At 44.1% G+C, this 21423-nt stretch overlaps 1 pseudogene; it reads right to left on the bottom strand.

The window, feature by feature from the left end:
* Positions 1 to 3198: 3198 nt before the first annotated feature.
* On the bottom strand, positions 3199 to 5544 carry LOC134438847 (heat shock cognate 71 kDa protein-like; annotated as a pseudogene).
* Positions 5545 to 21423: the final 15879 nt, after the last annotated feature.

Below are 21423 nucleotides of genomic sequence, written 5' to 3'. Positions count from 1 at the left end.
TGCTGCCTTAACATCATGTAAGCCTAAACTGCACTGTACAGGAGGAGGATCACAGCACAGGCTGCACGATAACCACCCAGTGCCCAAATAGATGTTTGACTATGCTGCCACCTAGTGCTGAATATTTAAATTGCAGGTGCAGTCTGAGCTGCACAGAACCCTGACTAGAAAACCTTTCAAAACTGGCAAAAGACTACTACTACAGATTCTAATATAGCATAATTTTCAACATAATTATGTTTTTATAGCACTCAAAGGAGTCAAGCAACAGAGGTAGTGTTGGTCCTTAATACCAAACTGTTTTCAGATGGTTTTAATTATTTAACTTGGGCCTGCTCTACTTTCACCACTTTGAAATACTTGTGTGTTTTCTTGTATGTATCTTAGTGTCCCTGTACTTGTTGTACATTTATCATTTTATTCTTATTTTATCTCCAGTGATTTGAAATATTTGTAATATACAGTGTATGTTTTCTTTCAGATTATAAGAAGTGTTAAGTACAGGAAAAATGAGAGACTGATGCATATATTCCCATTGTATGTGTAACGGATGCCAACCAGCATAGTTCTGTTTCACTCAAGAAAGGCTGCCAGACGGCTAGCCCAAGGGGCTGGAATATAATCCGCGCATGCGCGAGTTCTGAGGTACACTTATATCAAAACTTCATCACGTGTGTATGCCGCGCTACTGTACACAGTATATAAGTCCCAGCGCGGCATACTTCGTCCTCTTTAATCCCTCACGCGATCTGATAAGGTACGAATTGATACTGGTAACGAGGTGCCTACTGGCAGTTAGCTGTCCGAGAGCTGGTGACTATTGTTGCCCCTCTCCAGGCTATCGTTATCAGGCTATTATCCCCACCTTATTAAGGTGTGCTATCGCCGCTTATAGTAACGGTGGCTTCTCCCTGTAGCTTGTGCTTTCGCATGTGAAGTAGAGGATGACATTTTTCGGGAATTCCCGTGGGACACGTGATTCCTGCGGGATACACGTGAAACAGGATTCAAACATTTATCCATCTCGTGATTGGGACAGGACAGGAATAATATTCCACGGGAGTGGGCAGGAGCGGGAAGGGTTAAATAGGATGATTATTGTTCTGAATGTCGGCTATTTCAAACCTTTCATTCGCATTTTCGCTCCTTGAGTGCATGATTGCGAGAGCTGCGCATTTTCCTTGACTCCTGCGGGAGGTCCTCGCATAGCCTACACTGCCTGTCCGACAATGTCAATGCGTCAATGGGAATACGCTATAAAAACGGTCCTCAATGTTATTTGAATGTTGAATTCCATGTTGGCAATAATTGAGGAACTTCTGTCCCCGTGGCGAACAGGCCAGAGAAAGAACAACAGACTCGCATGGCATCAGTCAAAGCGCGCACGATTGATTTAATCTCATCCTTCTTTGTCGGAGTTGATTTTTGTGTGCTGTGCTAAAACTTCTACAGCTTTTCAAAAAAGGACGCCTGGTTAAAACGTTCAAATAAGGCAGGCATGAGTTCGCATTGTTGATATGAAACCTCTTGAATCTGATAGTGAAATAGCCACTTCTAGAACTACTGGGTTTGCAGGCTCGTAAGACGTTGCCGTTATGGCATTTCCCAATCAACTCCGCAATAACAGGAAATTTAACTGAGGCTAATTTAGCACAGAATGCAATCGTAATCAAAGTAGTCAAGATGTAGTTCTAGTATGAGGAGGATTCAGAAGTAGTGTTCAGTGCGCGTCTGCTGTGAGTGTCAAAAAGCGCAGCCAACAAAGTTAGGGAAGTTCTCTGCTCCGCCTCCCTGATTTATTAGAACTGCACGCCGTTTCACCCCATGTGTTTTAAGTCAAACGCGGTCATGAAACCGTTGGGTTAGCTTATAGTATGTTTAGATTTAGTCAGGCTACTAGTTCAGTAGCCTAACCAGTAACCAGCATCATGAAGTTGACCTAGGTAAACTCATGCTTACTGAACTAGTAGCATGACTAGTCTTAACTAATCCAACTTGTTTCATTACAATAGCCTACTATTAATTGTAGCATCTGATTTCCTCCCCGTTTTTTTGTTGCACAGAGAAATGGCATATAGGCCTACTGTAGGCTATTGATTAGTGCATGAAGATGTAGGTGCCTCCCCCTCCTGTAGTATAATAATAATAATAATAATAATAATAATAATAATAATAATAATAATAATAGGGCCAAATAATAAACATGGGAAAAAAAAACATTTTTTTTCTATTAGGCTACCCAGGGTTTCTCCAGACCCCCATTAGCTTGTGTATAATTGTATTGGCTATTATTATGGCTACAACTGCTTACTAGGAGGCAAATATGCATACAGGTAACAACATACAAAAAAAAAAAAATACAGGAGTGGGACAGGAGTGGGAGTACTTTTGAGCAGGAGCGGGCAGGATTGGGATTCGTTCCACACAGGACAGGACAGGACAGGATTTATTTTTTTTACTCTGGACCAGGATTGGGCAGGACAGGATTTTTTTTCTGGGAGCGGGACAGGACAGGAGTGAAAATCCACTCCCGTGTCATGCTCTAATGTGAAGCTACTCTCGTGGAATCCCCGAGGCGCATATCCACCTGGAATTCAACTTGAGGTAAGTAATCTGTTGTTGTGGTTTGCTCTAGGGAGGAAAGAGATTACAGAGACATCTCTCTAGCTATATCTCTAATGTTGCTACGGGCACCTTCGGCGCCGTTCAGTAGCTCACTGTGATTCTGCCGCCACTCTCCCTCTTCTATCGAGTTGCTTGCGTGCATGAACTCTCCTGCAGGACGGCCGCGACTCTTCCTCTGTCGAGGAAGTTACTCGCTGGGCTCGTTGGTTCCGCAGTGGAATAATTATCCGGTGTAACAAACTACCGCCACTCTCCCTCTATCGAGTTGCTTGCGTGCATGTTGTACTCCAGCTGCCTCATCTGACGTGATCTCGTGCTGCGCAACTCTCGGCACCGACAATCTCATTCTCGGTACCGGTGAGAGATCAACGCTGGTACCAGAATTCCACTTGAAATTCAACTTGAAATTCAACTTGAGGTAAGTAATCTGTTGTTGTGGTTTGCTCTAGGGAGGAAAGAGATTACAGAGACATCTCTCTAGCTAATCAACGCTGCCTGCCGCCGCTCTCCCTCTGTCGAAGGAGTTGTTTGCGAGCATTTTTTTTTTTTTTTTTTTTTTTTTTTTTAAGAGGCTGAAGGAGTGAAGACTTTTATTCCAAAATGGTTGAGGTATAGCAAAGCAGTATAACCATATAAAGCTTCTTGACATTTAACATCTCGGTGCAACAGCTACAAAACCAGTTGTGAAAATTTCAAGTGATCTGACCCCTTGCAGCCAGGTGGGGGAAGGGGAAGTGGAGGGGGGGGTTGGAATCGGCCTTCTAGCGCCAGACGGACAGACGACGTGCGTAGTAGTGGTAGTAACATTTCAGTCGTAACGCAGGGTGGTGTTGAGCATCTGAAGGCACGGCCAGTTGGCGAGGGGGGGCGGTGGTTTAGTCGACCTCCTCGATGGTGGGTCCAGAGGATCCTCCGCCTCCGGGGGCGGCTCCAGCTCCAGGGAAGCCTCCTGGCATCCCCCCTGGCATGCCGCCGGGCATCCCCCCTGCACTCTGGTACAGCTTGGTGATGATGGGGTTGCACACCTTCTCCAGCTCCTTCTGCTGGTGCTCATACTCGTCCTTCTCAGCAGTCTGGTTCTTGTCGAGCCAGCTGATGACCTCGTTGCACTTGTCCAGGATCTTGGTTTTGTCCTCGTCGCTGATCTTGCCCTGCAGCTTCTCGTCCTCCACGGTGGACTTCATGTTGAAGGCGTACGACTCCAGCCCATTCTTGGACGACACCTTGTCGCGCTGGACGTCATCTTCAGCCTTGTACTTCTCGGCCTCCTGCACCATGCGCTCAATGTCCTCCTTGGACAGACGGCCCTTGTCGTTGGTGATGGTGATCTTGTTCTCCTTGCCGGTGCTCTTGTCCACAGCGGAGACGTTGAGGATGCCGTTGGCGTCGATGTCAAAGGTCACCTAATCTGAGGAACGCCACGGGGAGCGGGGGGAATGCCGGTCAGCTCGAACTTGCCCAGCAGGTTGTTGTCCTTGGTCATGGCACGCTCACCCTCGAATACCTGGATGAGCACTCCAGGCTGGTTGTCGGAGTAGGTGGTGAACGTCTGGGTCTGCTTGGTTGGAATGGTGGTGTTTCGCTTGATGAGAGCGGTCATGACGCCACCGGCGGTCTCGATACCCAGAGACAGCGGTGTGACGTCCAGCAGCAGCAGGTCCTGCACATTCTCTGACTTGTCACCAGAGAGGATGGCGGCCTGCACAGCAGCACCGTAAGCGACGGCCTCGTCGGGGTTGATGCTCTTGTTGAGCTCCTTGCCGTTGAAGAAGTCCTGCAGGAGCTTCTGGATCTTGGGGATACGGGTGGAACCGCCGACGAGGACGATGTCGTGGATCGCGGACTTGTCCATCTTGGCGTCGCGGAGTGACTTCTCCACTGGGTCCAAAGTGCCACGGAAGAGGTCAGCGTTGAGCTCCTCGAAACGAGCCCTGGTGATGGAGGTGTAGAAGTCGACGCCCTCGTACAGGGAGTCGATTTCGATGCTGGCCTGAGTGCTTGATGACAGGGTGCGCTTGGCTCTCTCACAGGCGGTGCGGAGACGGCGGACGGCTCTCTTGTTGTCGGTGATGTCCTTCTTAAACTTGCGCTTGAACTCTGCGATGAAGTGGTTGACCATGCGGTTGTCAAAGTCTTCTCCGCCCAAATGGGTGTCTCCGGCAGTGGATTTCACTTCAAAGATTCCGTCTTCGATGGTCAGGATGGACACGTCGAACGTGCCACCACCAAGATCGAAGATGAGGACATTCCTTTCAGCGCCGACCTTCTTGTCGAGTCCGTAGGCGATGGCTGCAGCTGTGGGCTCGTTGATGATACGCAGCACGTTGAGACCAGAGATGGTGCCGGCGTCCTTAGTGGCCTGGCGCTGGGAATCGTTGAAGTAGGCGGGGACGGTGATGACAGCGTTGCTAACAGTCTTTCCAAGATAGGCTTCGGCGATCTCCTTCATCTTGACGAGCACCATGGAGGAGATCTCCTCTGGGTAGAAGCTCTTGGTCTCACCCTTGTACTCCACCTGCACTTTGGGGCGTGTGGAATCATTGATGACCGTGAATGGCCAGTGCTTCATGTCGGACTGGACAACGCCATCGTCAAATTTGCGTCCAATCAGTCTCTTGGCATCGAAGACTGTGTTGGTGGGGTTCATGGCGACCTGGTTCTTGGCGGCATCTCCAATGAGACGCTCGGAGTCGGTGAAGGCAACATAGCTGGGGGTGGTCCTGTTACCCTGGTCGTTGGCAATGATTTCTACTTTGCCGTGTTGGAAGACTCCCACACAGGAGTATGTGGTCCCAAGATCAATGCCTACTGCTGGTCCTTTAGACATGGTTCCTTCTTAAGTTAGGGTTGGTCTGTGAAAAATGTATGTTCTGGAGCTTTGCCTGTGCCGAATTACACTGCTCCGCCGCGTGAGAGAGAGAGGAATGTTTGCGAGCATGTTATAGGCTACTCCAGCAGCCTCACATGACGTGATCTCGTGCTGCGCAACTCTTGGTACCAACAATCTCATTCTCGGTACCGATGAGTGATCAACGCTGGTACCAGGGTCGGTACCTAGGGTGATTAGTGCTGCTACTGGAGTGTGAGACACTTAGTGCCCACCATCTCTTGCACCTCTGCTGGAACCATATCTGGTACCAGGCAGTAACAGTGCTATCAGGTTCATGCCTAAAGTCAAGGTGTGACTGAAATAATAATGAAGTAATAATAATATTAATAATAACATTTATATATTTTAATATAGGTTAAAAAAAAAAAAAAAAAAAAAAAACGATGCCTGGATTCCAGAACTGTTTTAATTGCAACAGTAGAATGCCAGTGAAAGATGGACATACACTGTGTGTGACATGTCTGAGCCCTGATCATGCACTAGCTTTAAGGGCAGGGAGAGCGGTCTCCCCTTCTCATCACATACTCTACTGAGTAAGGTGAATAGGGCTACATGAGATAATACACCATCCTCCCAGGCGTCCACGGACTCAGGTTCGATACCAGCTACTCAACCCTCTCCTCAGCAACTGTCTGAGACCTATGATGTTCTAGCAATAAAATGGCGTCTCTGAGTCTGGTGAAGGGGAATTTGTCCTTGGCATCCGGTCAACAGTGGTTGATGCACCAGCTGGCTGAGCGCCATACAGCGCCACTAGGGCCTGGGCACCAGGCAGCCCCATTAGGGCCCGAGCACCAGGCTGCGCCATCAGGCACAGAGCGCCAGATGGCCCCTTCAGTGCAGCCTGCAAGGGTGTCACCACAGCAGCTGTCCCCACAAGGTGCTGATAATAGTGTGGAGCTGCTATGAGTGCAAGCATCCGATAACCTTGATGCTGGATACATAGATGGCTTAACATCTCCCCATCATTCTGATTTGAGCTCAGACCTCTTCCCCCGGACTTTGTCAGGGAAATGACGACTGTGTGGGAGCAACCAGAGGCGGCTACCCCTATGCGACAGTGGGCACAGTTTGCCAACATCCACGGAGCAGATAACGTTGGTTTTTGGCAACTATTTTGCGATGGATGACTATTGCTGCTCTCGTCCTCCCTCCTACAGCTCTTGTGGGGAAGGTGGCCCTGCCGCACGTTTTCTCCCACACTCAATTGGAGGTGTGGGAAATGTGTTCTCCCAGTTCTTGGGTTGTTTCAACCGTAAAGTTTGGTTACCGGCTACAGTTCAGGCGCCGCCCACCCATGTTCAAGGGTGTTCTTGTTTCTCATCAGCCAGACCCAGAGCGGCAGCTGGCCTTACAGAGGAGATAAATACTCTGTTAAGGAAAGGAGCAATAAGGGAGTTAAGTCGCAACGAACGGCGGAGTGGCTTTTATTTGAGCTACTTCCTAGTTCCGAAACTAGATGGTGGATTCCGTGCAATACTGGACCTAAGGCCACTAAACCAGTATTTACGCCCGTTGCATTTCAAATGCTGTCACTGACCCAAATCTGTCAATCGATTCAAGGCGGGGATTGGTTCACGAGTATAGGCTTCAGAGGTGCCTATTTCCACATTGCAGTCCACCCTGCTCATCGCCAGTTTCTCCGATTGCGTTGGAGGACAGAACTTTCGAGTTCAACGTCCTTCCCTTCGGCCTATCCCATTCACAAAATACATGGACACTGCTTTGAGCCCGCTGTGTCAGAGGGGCGTCAGAGTCAATTATCTATCTCAATTACGACTGGTTAAAATGTTCCCAGTAGAGTCAGCAGGCAGGGCAGGACACAGCAATGGTAATGGAATACTTACAAATGTTGGGCCTGTCTCTCAATTCAGACAAGAGCCAACTGCCTCCCCAGTGTTTCCCATACATTGAGGAAACTATGGCGGCCCGCCATAGTTTAAATTTGGCCGCCATAGTTTACGAAAATGTAAAAAAAAAAAAAAATTTTTTTTTTTTTTACTTTTTTTTTTTTTTTTAACGATATCCGTTTTTGTTAAAAACGATTTGAATTACGATTTTGAATTTCCTTCGCATTTTCCTCCTGGAGTAAATACATCCTATAGACTCTGTATTGGTTTAGATAAGATAGTCCCCACGGTAACACAGAATGGAAAGCATTAGGAAGTGACCGTAAGGGTATTACAGTTGATTCATGTGTGCACACGTGTAACATCGGGTGAGTAACAGAACATGTGCAAAAAAATGCGTTATGACACGCCGATATGCGAGGATCTTCATCCAAATCGCTAGTCGCATGCATCATCGCTAACTGCGTTTACATCGCGTGCCGCGTGTAAGGGAAATGTTAGTTGTTGACATGTATGGAATTCACTTCAATTTGTGCTGTTTCTTGCTTCAGTTGTGGACAAAACGATTGCCCAAACTCACAATAGAAAGCCTTTGCTGTGCTACTGTCCCAGAGAGCTGAAAGTCACACTTAACAGGGGTGTTAACCAATCCAATGAGTTCTCTCATCTCTCTCTCTCTCTCTCTCTCTCTCTCTCTCTCTCTCTCTCTCTCTCTCTCTCTCTCTCTCTCTCTCTCTCATAGTAGCCTACTATTTACCCATAACAAATGGTGAATTTCTGAGCCCTTTTTAATTTGTAGCCTATACCACTGAAGGCATGATAATGCTTCATCATATTTTAGAAATAGGGCCTTTTATATACCAAATGTTTATCATTTTGAAAATTGTTTCAGTTGTTTATGACTTGTGTATGACTGAAATTATCTCTGCATACTATCAGTGCTGCATTGCTTTGTAAAGATAGGCTATTCAACACACTTTAAAAACACACTGAAAAGATACGGCCATAGTAGCCTACTGAAAACATTTTGTTCATAATAATGGTGATTAATAAATGGTGGTCTTAAATTTTCATACTGACATCCTTGAATTTGACTTGGTAGATCACGGCAGACCATCAACTTCAAAAGTAGATCTTGGTTAAAAAAAGGTGGCTTGGGCACCCCTGCTATAGAGAGAACCACAAGTGCTTGAAAGACAGTGATCAAAAGCCACAATGCTAGTGCAAGTTGTTGTAGTTTACTTGGGTTTGGGAGCGATATAAAAAACCTTCAGAGAAGGGACAGTTGGGATGAGTTTTACTAACACTCCCTAGGCTTTTGTTTTACAGTTGTAATGAGTTTGGTGACAGACCTTCATTGACACAGCAGAGGAACATCGGCTGCATAATAGAAATTAATGTGTAATGAATGTGAATATAGACATAAATGTGTAATATGTTGTTCAGCCCTTTTAATGGGAGGAATTTGGAAAAAACTGGCCCTGTGACCAGCACCCCTCATGTAGAATGTGTACGCCTACAGATATGTGTGGGGGCTAAGGCATAGCCTACCCTCTAAGACCCTTTTTGTCTATGCGTTAACAATTTCACAGTGCTCTTAAATTCTTATCTCTGCTCCTATTTTGTTTATTATTGTTTCCCAGACCCCTGCATGAGGGACGAAATGAAACTGTGTTGTAAACAGAAATTATTCACTGTAAACTGCATTTTTTGACAATGACAATGTACTACTATTATACAAGTCATGGGTAAAATCTTATGTAGCCTTATTTCTCAAAATATAAATGGCTGAAATATAGGCCCAGGCCTACAGTTTCTCCATGCGCCAATGTCATACTGTAGTCATTGTTTTGCCGTTTTGCATTTACGCTGCAAGAATACACCCCCCCACCCCCCAAAAAAAGGCCCGTGTGAGAAGACACCCCCCCCCCCCCCCCCCCCCCCCCCCCCCCGACAAAATAAACCCCGGCTGCCCCCATAGTTTCCAAAATTTCTGTGGGAAACACTGCTCCCTCACAACAAATCACCTTCCTTGGAGTGAAACTGGACTCTGACGATGGTGGCATGTCTCTCGGATCAGGAGGTTATTGCCCTGAAACAATGCCGGTCACAGTTCATGGGACGGAGGAATGTGCATGCTCACCAGTGTCAGAGGCTGCTGGGCCTCATGGCTGCTGCATCCTAGGTGGTACGCCTTGGCCTTCTAGATATGGGTCCAGTGCAAAGTGGTACCTGCCCAAGTACACCCAGTACTGGACAGGGGAAAATCTGTCCCTCTGCCACCTGTGTGCCTATGAGCCCTCCAATAGTGGGCCATACCCCAGAATTTGTGCAGAGGTGTACGACTAGGCAGAATCTACCAGCGCAAAGTTCTGACCACAGACGCATCGCTGTCAGGCTGGAGGGCAGTCTTCAATGATGTAGGAGCCAGAGGAGTGTTGGAAAACTGTCCACATAAATATTCTCGAGTTGAGACTGATATATCTTGCCCTCCGGCACTTTTTGCCAGTACTCCAGAACAAGAGTGTCTTAATTCGAACAGACAACATGTCGGCCATAGCATATGTGACCGCCAGGGAGGCCTGAGGTCCCAGGCGTTACGCAACATGGCCCGGGAACTCCTCCTCTAAGCAGGCACTCGACTCCACTCGATCAGAGCAGTGCACCTGCCGGGCACTCTGAACACAGCAGCATACCTGCTGTCAAGGGGTAAGCCACACCCAAGTGAATGGCGATTGCACCCGGAAACAATGCATCTGATCTGGGTTCATTTTGGGAAGGCACACATCAATCTTTTCGCCTCAAGGGAGTCGACCCACTGTCCACTCTGGTTTTCCTTAAACCAAGACGACGCACCACTGGGGGTGGACGATCTTCCCCCCTCTCTCCATGATTCCTGGAGAAGACCAGGAAGGAGAACCTGAGAGTTGTCTTAATGGCTCCATTTCTCCCCCATGTGCCATGGTTTGCAGAGATTCAGATCCTCCTCTCGAGTACCCCATGGCAACTCCCATTGCGCAAGGGGAGAGTTGTGGCACCTGACACCAGCCGCCCTAAATTTGTGGGTCTGGCCGTTAGAAGGGACACCCTCCTCGCTCGGGGGTTGTTATTCTCAGTTACAAGAACCTTGCAGTGTGCTAGGGCCCCATCGACAAGAGCTGTGTACTCTTAAAGATGGGCAGCCTTCAAAGCATGGTGCGAACAGTGGCATGAGTGCCCCTGGTCCTGCCCTCTAGCTTCAGTCCTGGAATTCTTGCAAAAGAAACTTGGTGAAGGCAAGTCCCCTTCAAAGCTAAAGGTTTTTCTCTCTGCAATATCCGCCTGCCATAAGCGAGTAGATGGCAAAACGCTCGGAGCTAATCCTCTGTCTATCCAATTCATGAGAGGAGCTCAAAGACTGCGCCCAAGGAGGCTTCAATCTGTGCCGCCATGGCAGTTCCACATTGTCCTCAGTGCTCTGGCGAAGCCCCCATTCGAGCCCGTTGGGAGTATCAACCTAAAATGGATGTCTCAGAAGGCGATTTTTCTTCTCGCCATCACCTCAGCGAAGCGTATTGGAGAGCTACATGCGCTGTCCACTCATCCTGACTGCTTCCATGTTCAGCCAGAAGGCACCGGTGTGGTCCTACGCCCTAATACAGACTTTATGCCGAAGATTCTTTCAACACAGAATCTCAACCAGGCGATTGTGTTGGACTCCTGCCGCCCTCCTAACTCTGAGCCACCTCATGGTCGCTCCTGAAGGGAGTCCTTTTACAAGAGGTTGCCCGGTGGCCTGCTGGGCTTCACCGTCGATCTTCACAAGGTTCTATAACCTCAACATGTTATCTCCCACATCCTTTGGGAATTCGGTTCTAAGCTTGTGACAGATGGTCACATATTCGACTGTGTTTAACTTGAGTTCTGTTAACCAGTCACTCTAGCCCTGTTGGCATGTGGACATTCAATAAGGGTCTTTGACTCTTGCATTGTCCAGTGTCTTTATTCAATTGTCGTATGGTTGTCCGCCGCGACGTTTGGGCATACATATTCCAGCCCCTTGGGCTAGCCGTCTGGCAGCCTTTCTTGAGTGAAACAGAACGTTGGGTTACGGATGTAACCTTGGTTCTGTGAAGGAAAGAAAGGCTGCCAGACTTCGTCGTCGCTCTGGACTTCGCGTTCAGGATTTTTATGAGGACGAAGTATGCCGCGCTGGGACTTATATACTGTGTACAGTAGCGCGGCATGCACACGTGATGAAGTTTTGATATAAGTGTACCTCAGAACTCGCGCATGCGCGGATTATATTCCAGCCCCTTGGGCTAGCCGTCTGGCAGCCTTTCTTTCCTTCACAGAACCAAGGTTACATCCGTAACCCAACGTTAGTAAACCTCCCTCCTGAAGCCTCATGCAGTATACCATGCCGACCTGGAGCATAAACTATGAACTGGTAGGTCGAGGATTCAAGGCCTGACTGGGAAACTACTGTAGTGCAGGATGACCTTTGTTACATAGGGACACGTTAGACTCCTCTTGTGCTATGTAAAACATGGTAGCCTATCCATGTCATGTAGTATACCAGTCCAGTGATTAGCACACTGTGGGCTGGAGCCAACTGGTGGGCCGCAAATGTATTCCAAGTGGGCCCTGAAATAATTTTCTAAACATCTAAATAATATTTCTGTGTGTATTGCTGTTGACTATTTGTTTGAGTTGTATTCTTTATTGTGTTGGAGGTGGGCTGCAAACATTTGTGAAATGTTCAATTAGGCCCCAAGTTATAAACGGTTGGAAGCCACTGTACTAGCCCTACTGTATGTATACATAACAAATATTGCATAGGTGAGAGCCAGGTCACTGGATGTGTGTGCTGCAGAGAGCAGTCTGTGAAGTGGATGACAGCCCAAGCTCAGGGTGGTCCAATGTGTCAGGTGTTCAGGAGGATGATGACAGGAGGGGAAGCTAATCCAGTGGCAGATAGTATTGGTGACTAGTGTTGGGAGTAACGCAATAAAGTCATTAATTACTGTAATCCATTAGCCTGATTATCATTGTCTCTCAAATCTCTTCGAGACTTGGTCTGACCAAGAACAACAATTGAAGAGTTCAGATGCAAAACCCCCTAAGTGCCTTTTCAGAAAACAATCTTAATTCATTTTTATTTAATACAAAGCTATCAAAATTGCATATTTTTTTATTTTATTCATGTAATATAACTATTTATACGTGTTATGAAGTACATGAATGTAAACTAAACCAACAACGGGGTTCTCTAAAAATATAGAAGTGCAGGTCTTCTGAAATGGAGTTAGGGGATTTTGCATCTGAACTCTTCAATTATCATTTCCCAAACGGCATGGTTGACAAGCCTCCCTTGGTTTGCTACTGGTTGTTTGCTTCCTGGCAAAGTGGGAGGAGTTCCCGAGTTTTCGGGGGCTCAGAAACTACTTGCATTGCTCTTGACCTGACTAGTAGCAACGCTGAAGGTGTTGTGTCACTAGGAGGGCAAGGCCTGGCTAGTAATCCATTACTTTTTGCTGTAATGTATAATGTAATTGTATAGTTGTATACTGTAAGGCATTACAGGGCTTAACTCTGCAATATTTACAGCTACAATGCAAAGTCTTTTAAAGGAATAGTCCAACCTTTTTTGATTTTCACACATTTGAGGTATTTCCCAGCATTATTCATGAATGTGCATATCATTTTCGTTGATGTGTTTCCATTGCCAGGTTTAACAGTAGCCTACACACTAAGAAAGGCTGGGTTGTTTTGTCAACCCAAGTGCTGAAAAACAGTCGTTGGGTAAACGTGTTGGGTTATTCTAATGCTGTGTTGGGGTATTCTAACTCAATATTGGTACATCGGGGATCATTTACTCCACTGATTGGGTTATTAGTTAGGTCACACAATAACCCAACTCAATGGTTTATCAGGCATGAAAACGGGTCAGGGGTGAAAAAGGTGAGAAAGGTGCGGCGTGGCGCGGTGGCACGGAGCGGCGCGTGTACTGCAGCGGTGCGCGCGCATGTGTGGTGTGCAGTGGCGTTTTTGGGAAATAGTGTTGTAGCCTATAAGAGTCATACTAGGGGGGGTCTCGGGGCATGGTCTCCCATGGGAGAAAACTTGATGAATTTTGAGCATACTGTAGCGACTCAGGGACAGTGAACATAAGAACTGTGTGGTTTTATAATTAGCTTGCCTATAATTTGCTTGTCCGTGAAGTGGGCTTCGATACAGACATGTCAGGACGGTTAACACTGTATGTCAGCGAGCATGGTATAGCTAGGCCTACTACCTCTGGTTTAACAACATTGTTGCTTTCTATTTGCTATATGATTGCAGCTATGAAAAAAGGGAAGTAGACGTCCAGGACTGGAGCAGAACTGTCGCTTGTTGCCGTGCAGTGCACTGACTGACGTGAGTAGTAGCTCCTATTTATAGTTTTTGGTGTGGGCAGGCCAAAGAAAATACGGTGCTTTTCAAAGAAAAAGAATGTATTGTTGACATTGGTGTAATGTGATGAACAAGGCCTACTTAAAAATATATTTTTCTGCAACTAAATGGATGTGGCCTATTATTCAGTCAGAATAATTTCTAATCTGTTTCTCACCATTATTTTAGGCTAGGCCTATTTGCTTGGATGTTGCTGAAAGGAGGCATTCATCATTGTGCAGCACTGCTGTGGGTAAGTCACTGTTTTGTCTGTGTTGCAATAGTTTGGCTACCACTAGTGCATCCCTATACACTTAAGCCTTGACCAAATTGAGTTTCATTGCTAGTGATTTGACCTCATTCAATTGGATCCTCGTATCAGAAGCATTTTTGTTTTCTGATATTTGTTTTTAATAGCCAACACTTTCTTTACTTGCTAACATTTTCTTATTTAGCTATTTATTTCACAGACGGTCTGACCTGTGTCTTGCAATGTCATCATCATGTTATAATTTTGTAACTAAATGTCACATGTGTGTTTTTCTTTTCATTCAGAGGCCGAGAGAGTTTTGACGAGGCTTCTGTACCCAGGAGGCGGAGGCAGCAATGCCAGCTTCAATGCACGCCGTCCTTTAAAACGGACACCCAGCTAAGATTTTATTGCAAATTCTACACAGAATGCACTGCTCTACACATTTGGTTTTGGAAACACTGTATTATTGTAAGTGTACACCAGGGGTGGGGAGTCTTTTTCATTTGAAGGGCCACTTCAGATTACTCTGAGGGCCGTGAAAGTCCTCCGAGGGCCGTACAATTAACACAAACTAGGATTTCCCCCTGCACTCTAGGCCTATGGAATGCAGCCACCAAAACAGACCTTTACTTCTATATGTTCCCTGAATATAACTTTCATACATTGCAAATGTTTATTTTACAAAATATAGCATATTTCATATGAAGCTGCATATCATTAAAATTGTCTCTGGGGCTGGATAAAACGGCCCTCCAGACATAGTTTCCCCACCCCTGGTTTACACCAATACAGCAAATTCATGGTGACACTACAATGACCTCAGCTATTTGCTTGTTTCTAGTGTTTACCTACTGTCACAAAGCAGTCTTACAAACACATTTATTAAGCGGGCTTGCGGAGCAAGAGCAGAGCTCTTGCAGAGCAAGGCCCGATTATAGTAATCTCTAAGTCCTGTTTATTGGTTCTCTTGTACAGGGACAGTAAAAATAGAAAATGGATCTCCTCCTAGGCCTTTCGAGATAGAGACACCGTTCAAACACTAAAACGACCGGCTCGGCTTGGAGATCGCGTTTCGTTATAGGCTTCTCCGTGTCTCTTGTCGTTTTCCCGTTTTTGGCGATTTAGTGAAAGCCTGGGTCCCCATTGGAAACAGTGGTGGAACCTCCATGAACCAAGGTTCCGCCACTCTAGAGATTAGAGTGTAGGAGGCTTTTTCGGTCATAAAACATCAACACTTTCACCTAGAAGTTTAGTTGACGCGTTGTTAGCGAGCTCTATGGGATGTCTCCAAATTGTGAAAGTTTCATCTCCCAACTCCCAATACTTTTTAAATGGCAGGTTTGTAAAAAAAAACAGGCCTGGCTCTATGGAGAATCCCAGTCTTTTGAAAAGTGCATTTTTCAAGAGATCAGCGCATGTCCCACACGGAGGTCCATTTGTGCCTGAACCCTTTCACCTATAAACTTAATTCAAAGACTGTTAGAGAGATCACAAGCATGACTCCGATCTGTGAAAAGGACACGTGCCAACTCCTTTTAGTTTTTTTACAACGATGTTGTAAAGACAAAAAAACTCATTCTCATTTTCTCCCCTGTTAAAGGCTCAATACTAACTGTCTTTCAGTCAATCACAACAGGTGCAGCCAGTGAAGGATTCCATTTCAACTGTCACTGTCTCAAGATTCCATTCTTAACGAGCAGGTGCGAGCAAGCATTCTAGAAGCCTATTGTTCAGCTCTGCAATGCAATGTAATATAGTCTTGCTGGACTATGCATGATAATTAGCTGCTTGGCTTAGTGGTAATGCATGCTGCTGCATCAGAGATATGGAGGTTGAGGGTTCGAAACCCACACAAAGCCATGTTGATTTTCTAAATTATATCATATGCAGCGTTCCTTGGCCGACTTAAAATGCCATGTATATCATTTAGTATGTATGGCAAATGTGCTGAATTACAGATATTGAGGTTGGGGGTTCGAAACCCAGTCAAAGCCATGTTGATTTTCAAAATTACATCATATGCAGTGTTCCTTGGCCAAGTTAAAATGCCATGCATGTCATTTAGTATGCATGGCAAATGTGCTGGATTACAGATATGGAGGTTGGGGGTTCGAATCCCAGTCAAAGCCATGTTGACTTTCAAAATTATATCATATGCAGTGTTCCTTGGCCAACTTAAAATGCCATGTATGTCATTTAGTATGAATGGCAAATGTGCTGAATTAGGGATATGGGGGTTGGAGGTTCGAACCCCAGTCGAAGCCATGTTGATTTTCAAAATGATATCATATGCAGTGTTCCTTAGCCAACTTCAAATATCATGTATTGTATGTCATTTAATATCAATGGCAAAGGGGTTGGATTACAGATATGGAGGTTGTGAGTTCGAATCCCGCTCGAAGCCATGTTGATTTTCAAAATTATATCATATGCAGTGTTCCTTAGCCAACTTAAAATACCATGTATGTCATTTAGTATATCCCCAAAACGCAGAGCTACAACACTTTCAAGATGGCTGAATCCAAGATGGCTGAATTGTTTGGCCCATAACTTCTGACTGGGTGGATGGAGTTTTTCCAAGATTTATTTCAGCTTTGTTTTCTCAATAGTACTTTGTTTCATCTCTGCCCCAAAAGGCAAGCCCGCTTCCAGCATTTTCTGTGAGAATGCATTTCTAGTTTATCTCTGTAGGCTTCTGTACCCAGGAGGCGGAGGCAGCAATGCCAGCTTCAATGCACACAGTCCTTTAAAACGGACACCCAGCTAAGATTTCATTGCAAATTCTACACAGAATGCACTGCTCTACACATTTGGTTTTGGAAACACTGTATTATTGTAAGTGTACACCAGGGGTGGGGAGCCTTTTTCATTTTAAGGGCCACTTCAGATTACTATGATATAGTTTCCCCACCCCTGGTTTACACCAATACAGCAAATTCATGGTGACACTACAATGACCTCAGCTATTTGCTTGTTTCTAGTGTTTACCTACTGTCACAAAGCAGTCTTACAAACACATTTATTTATCATTAACATTGAGGTTCTCATATAACCTTTCCCCATTCTATTCCCAAGTACAAAAGTGCTCATAGAAACAACTTATAGGCATAATAATGCCCTTCACCTTTAACATGGGTCTTCTTTGTAAACTTTGAAAGTGTATATTCAAAAAGTAGGCTATTTTATTTTTCTATATTAGTAAATAATGAGTTTTCCATAATGTGCAATGCTTGAAAGTCTGTTTCTCAGTGTGTTGTTACCCAATATTTTTTCCATTTTTTGTCCATGTTTTTGAATAATATCCCTTCCTGCCTTTTTGACTGTATGATAACATGTCTGTTATATTGCTCTATTTTATATTTAAATGCAATCATCTTTGTTGAAAAGTTTGAAAGACAATAAAATCAATGTATTGCACAAACTGGTGTGCTTATTTTGCATAGTCTGTGTCACATATAATGAGTGATACATTTATTGGGTAAATTTAACTTCATAATTAAGTAATTTTAAACAGAATATTGGGGCTGTATAACCCATATGAAGGATAATGATATAATAACCCAACAATGGAGTACATTCAATATAACGGTTTGGTTAGAAATAACCCCACATTTGAGTTAATTGTTTTACTCAACCTGTTGGGTTGAAATTCATAACCCAATGCATTGTATAAATACAACCCAATGCGAGGTTGGTCCAATAGTTACCCAGCACGGTAGTAAGAATTGGGTTATTTTCAACCCATAGCCAAATTAAGTGACCAATGCAAGTCTATATGGGCAAACAAAACATCATCAACTTATAAAGTAGGCCTACTTAAAAATTAATGTAAAATTCACCAGAGTGCAAAACAGCTATTTAATCCTGTCCTGTGATCGTTTGTGGCTTGATGCTAATACCTCCATTCACTTCCAGTGATTATGCTGCTATACTAATTCTGATCCAAATCATAAAAAACTGAGAAGAAAATGATATGCACATTCATGAATAATACTTGGAAATACTGCAAATATGTGAAAATCAAAAAAGGGTGGACTGTTCCCTTAAGTTACAATGCAGTGTACTGTCAACTGATGTTTAATGGTGTTCACTGTGGTGGTTGGTCAGAAAGAAGCTATTCCTGAACCTGGTAGTTTTTAGTCTGCATGCTGCCAAAACACCTCCTGGGAGGTGAAAAAGTCATGACTCATGACCTTGATTTACACTGCACATCGGCAGATCCATATATAGGCATACGGTTATTTTGGCGAAACTAAAGTAATGGAAAAGTAGTGTAATGCCTTACATTTTACATATATTTGTAATGTAAGAGATTCCTTTGAAAAGACAGTTACATGTATTCAGTAATGTATTACAGTTTTGGAGTAACTTGTCCAACACTATTGGTGACCAACAGAGGTGGAAAAACTGGACTGACAGAGTTAAAGTCCTGCTTAGGTTTTCCTTTTACTTTGTTCTCAACACAGGTCACTTAACTAATTATCTCATCAACCTGGCTCAATAGTGACCACACTTTTTGATGAACCTGTGTCAAAATCATGTGACCAGTGTGAAGGGTCAACTGACCAAAAAAAACAAGCTATTGTTCGAGTGGTGATTATAATGCACTTTATTCTTACTTAGTTAGGTGCTGTTTCCACGTAGCAGGATATTTTTTTCTCCTGGTTAGGTGTAAACGCAACATGTGGATAAAAATAAATCCTCCATTGTAACAAATGCGTTTCAGCCCCCTTAACAGGATATTTTTTTCTCCTGCTTTTTATACCTGGATTTTAAATATCTGCTACGTGGTAACGGAAGGCCAAAACCAATGCAAAACCAATGCCACCGGGAGAAAAAAATATCCACATATAAAAATATCCAGCTACGTGGAAACAGCACCTTAGTCCTTGCTGTGCCTAGTGGCACATAGGGCAAGGACAAAGGATCTCTCACCATTTTTCTCAATGGTGCTCCAGTTAAGGGATCTCTCTTTCATTTCACTTTCAATGGTTCTCCTCCAGGTTGTCTTTGGTCTCCCTCTCCTGCGCTTTCCTTCTGTCGTCCATCGAAGTGCCACTCTTTTGATGTCGTCCCTTGGTTTTCTGAGTAAATGTCCTTAACCATTTCCACCGTTTGCGAATTAGAAGGGTCTCCATGTCTGTGCGTCCAGTAACCCTGTGTAGCACCCTGTTTGATATTTTCTGAGTCCAGAATACTTTTTGGATTCTCCTGCATCTGCTGAAAAGTTTGCCTATGCTTCTCAGTCATTCTCCAACATTCAGAACCATAAAGAAGGACAGACATAACACAACTGTTGTTCATATTGATATTGGTGTTAGCTGTTATATTTACAGATATCCAGATGTTGCAAAGTTTTAGAAATGCTGCTCTTGCCTTTCCTACCTTAATATCTTCATCCGCTCCACCTTCTGCGGTTTTCAAGGTATGTAAAGGATGCTAGTCAGTTCTTCTCAATTTACAAATATCACAGGCTTCTCTTTCATGTTGAGAGGCATGATTTCTGTTTTGTTTCCATTGGTTTGCATCAATGCCCGTTATTTACAAAGAATAAAATACATAGCCTAAGTACAAAATATGATGGAATAATAGTAGTGATGATTAGTCTGCATTAAATTGAGGAAGAGAACAATGTTAAAAGGTTACAATTGTGCATGGTGACCTTCTGTCAGGTTTATCTGGAATTCCCAGGTCTAAATGAGCATATGTGGTATTCAAGGCCCACTGATGGTGACAGAGGTTTATATGAACATGTCTTTCTTGTTTAGGGTCCACTGACGAACTTTATATCATTATAATCAGGTTTTCCAAGTTCAGGGTTCACTGATAGATGTTTACATGAATGGGGTTCATATGACCGTGTTTTTTTGTCCACTAATGGTGACACTGGTCTATATGAACATGTTTTTCTTGTTCAGGGCCCACTGATTGTGATAGTGGTTAATATGAACATGTTTTTCTTGTTTAGGTTTCACTAATGTTGATTGAGCTTTATACTGTATATACATGTTTTTCTCGTTTAGGGTCCACTGATGGTGACAGAAGCCCTGAAGCCCTACTCCAAAGGAGGAAGGTGTGGTTCGTCTCCAACATCGATTCACCAAGAATAAAATGAATTACTACAAAATATAACAGAATAACAGTAGCAATTAGTCTGCATTTAATTGAGGAAAACCAATGTTAAAAGGTGAAATTACGAAAGGGGCATGATGATGTGGTGTTCAGGGCCCACTGATGGTTAGAGAGGTTTATATGAACATGTTTTTCTTGTTCAGGGTCCACTGATGGTGATTTAGGTTTACATAAACATACTTTTCTTGTTTAGGGATCACTGATGCGGATTGAGATTTATATAAAGTGTTTTTCTATGGTCAGGGCCTAGGTTTGGTTGGAGCTTTGGGACAACCTGATGGATTTTGCTAAAACATGTGAGTAAATTAATAATTGAATAGAAATGAAATAAATTGGTGAATACTAGTCTGACTTTTTTGCCTTCCCGAAATATTGGTTGTGATATGTCAACCCTGCCATCCCTATGCAAACATTTGCTCGCATAGGGTCCACTGATGGTGATTGAGGTTTATATGAATTTTATTGTTCAGGTCTACTGATGGATCCTCGCCTCGCCTCACATTGGACCTAAGAAGTTAATTTTGATACTAAATATGTATAAAAATCATACAAATTATGAAACTTTATACAGATACTACGTACCTTCTAAAATATGTTGAAAATTATTGTGACCGCTTGCAAAATGCATTGTCAAAAGATCCCATTGTAAGGCTTATTCTCTCCATTGAAATGAGCAGAAAATACGTAAGGCCTATTTATATGCTTAAAATTTCAAAATGAAAACTGTCATGGCAATCCCCACCAAGTACTCATCCATGATATGCTGTAGCCTACGTATGATTCAGTTTGTTATGCATATCCTTATTTTTGACAGAAATGTTAAAATATATTCAATACAACACTATGGAAAACCTGCAATTTACTGCCTTAAAATTGGATGTGTACTGTACTATCCTAGCGGAACATGGAAACATGAAATTAAAGAGAGATAATGTTTGGTCTAGGATAATACATGTGCTGAAATCTACAGGGAAAAGTTTGGGATTAAACGGGTATGGTAATTAGGCATTAGTAACGGCATGTGGTGATTAGGATAAGAGCAGATGGTTCATTGAATTGGAAGTAGCAAAAATGTGACAGGTTTTTATTTGCTGCAACGGGTTTTTCCACCTCTGAAGATCTGAAGAGCCTGCCAGAGCAAAGGGTTAATGATAAATGTGTGAGGGGGTAATGTTTTCGAACCCCTTCCAGCTCCTTTCATTGAGTAGGCTACTGTAGGCTTAAGTCCTATAAGGAGGGCAGGACAATGTTTTCTTCTT

The sequence above is a fragment of the Engraulis encrasicolus genome, chromosome 22 (genome assembly GCF_034702125.1).
Source record: "Engraulis encrasicolus isolate BLACKSEA-1 chromosome 22, IST_EnEncr_1.0, whole genome shotgun sequence".
In the NCBI taxonomy this organism is placed as follows: Eukaryota; Metazoa; Chordata; class Actinopteri; order Clupeiformes; family Engraulidae; genus Engraulis; species Engraulis encrasicolus.
The sequence above is the reverse complement of the archived record's forward strand: the minus strand, read 5'-3'. Positions and strand labels throughout refer to the sequence as shown.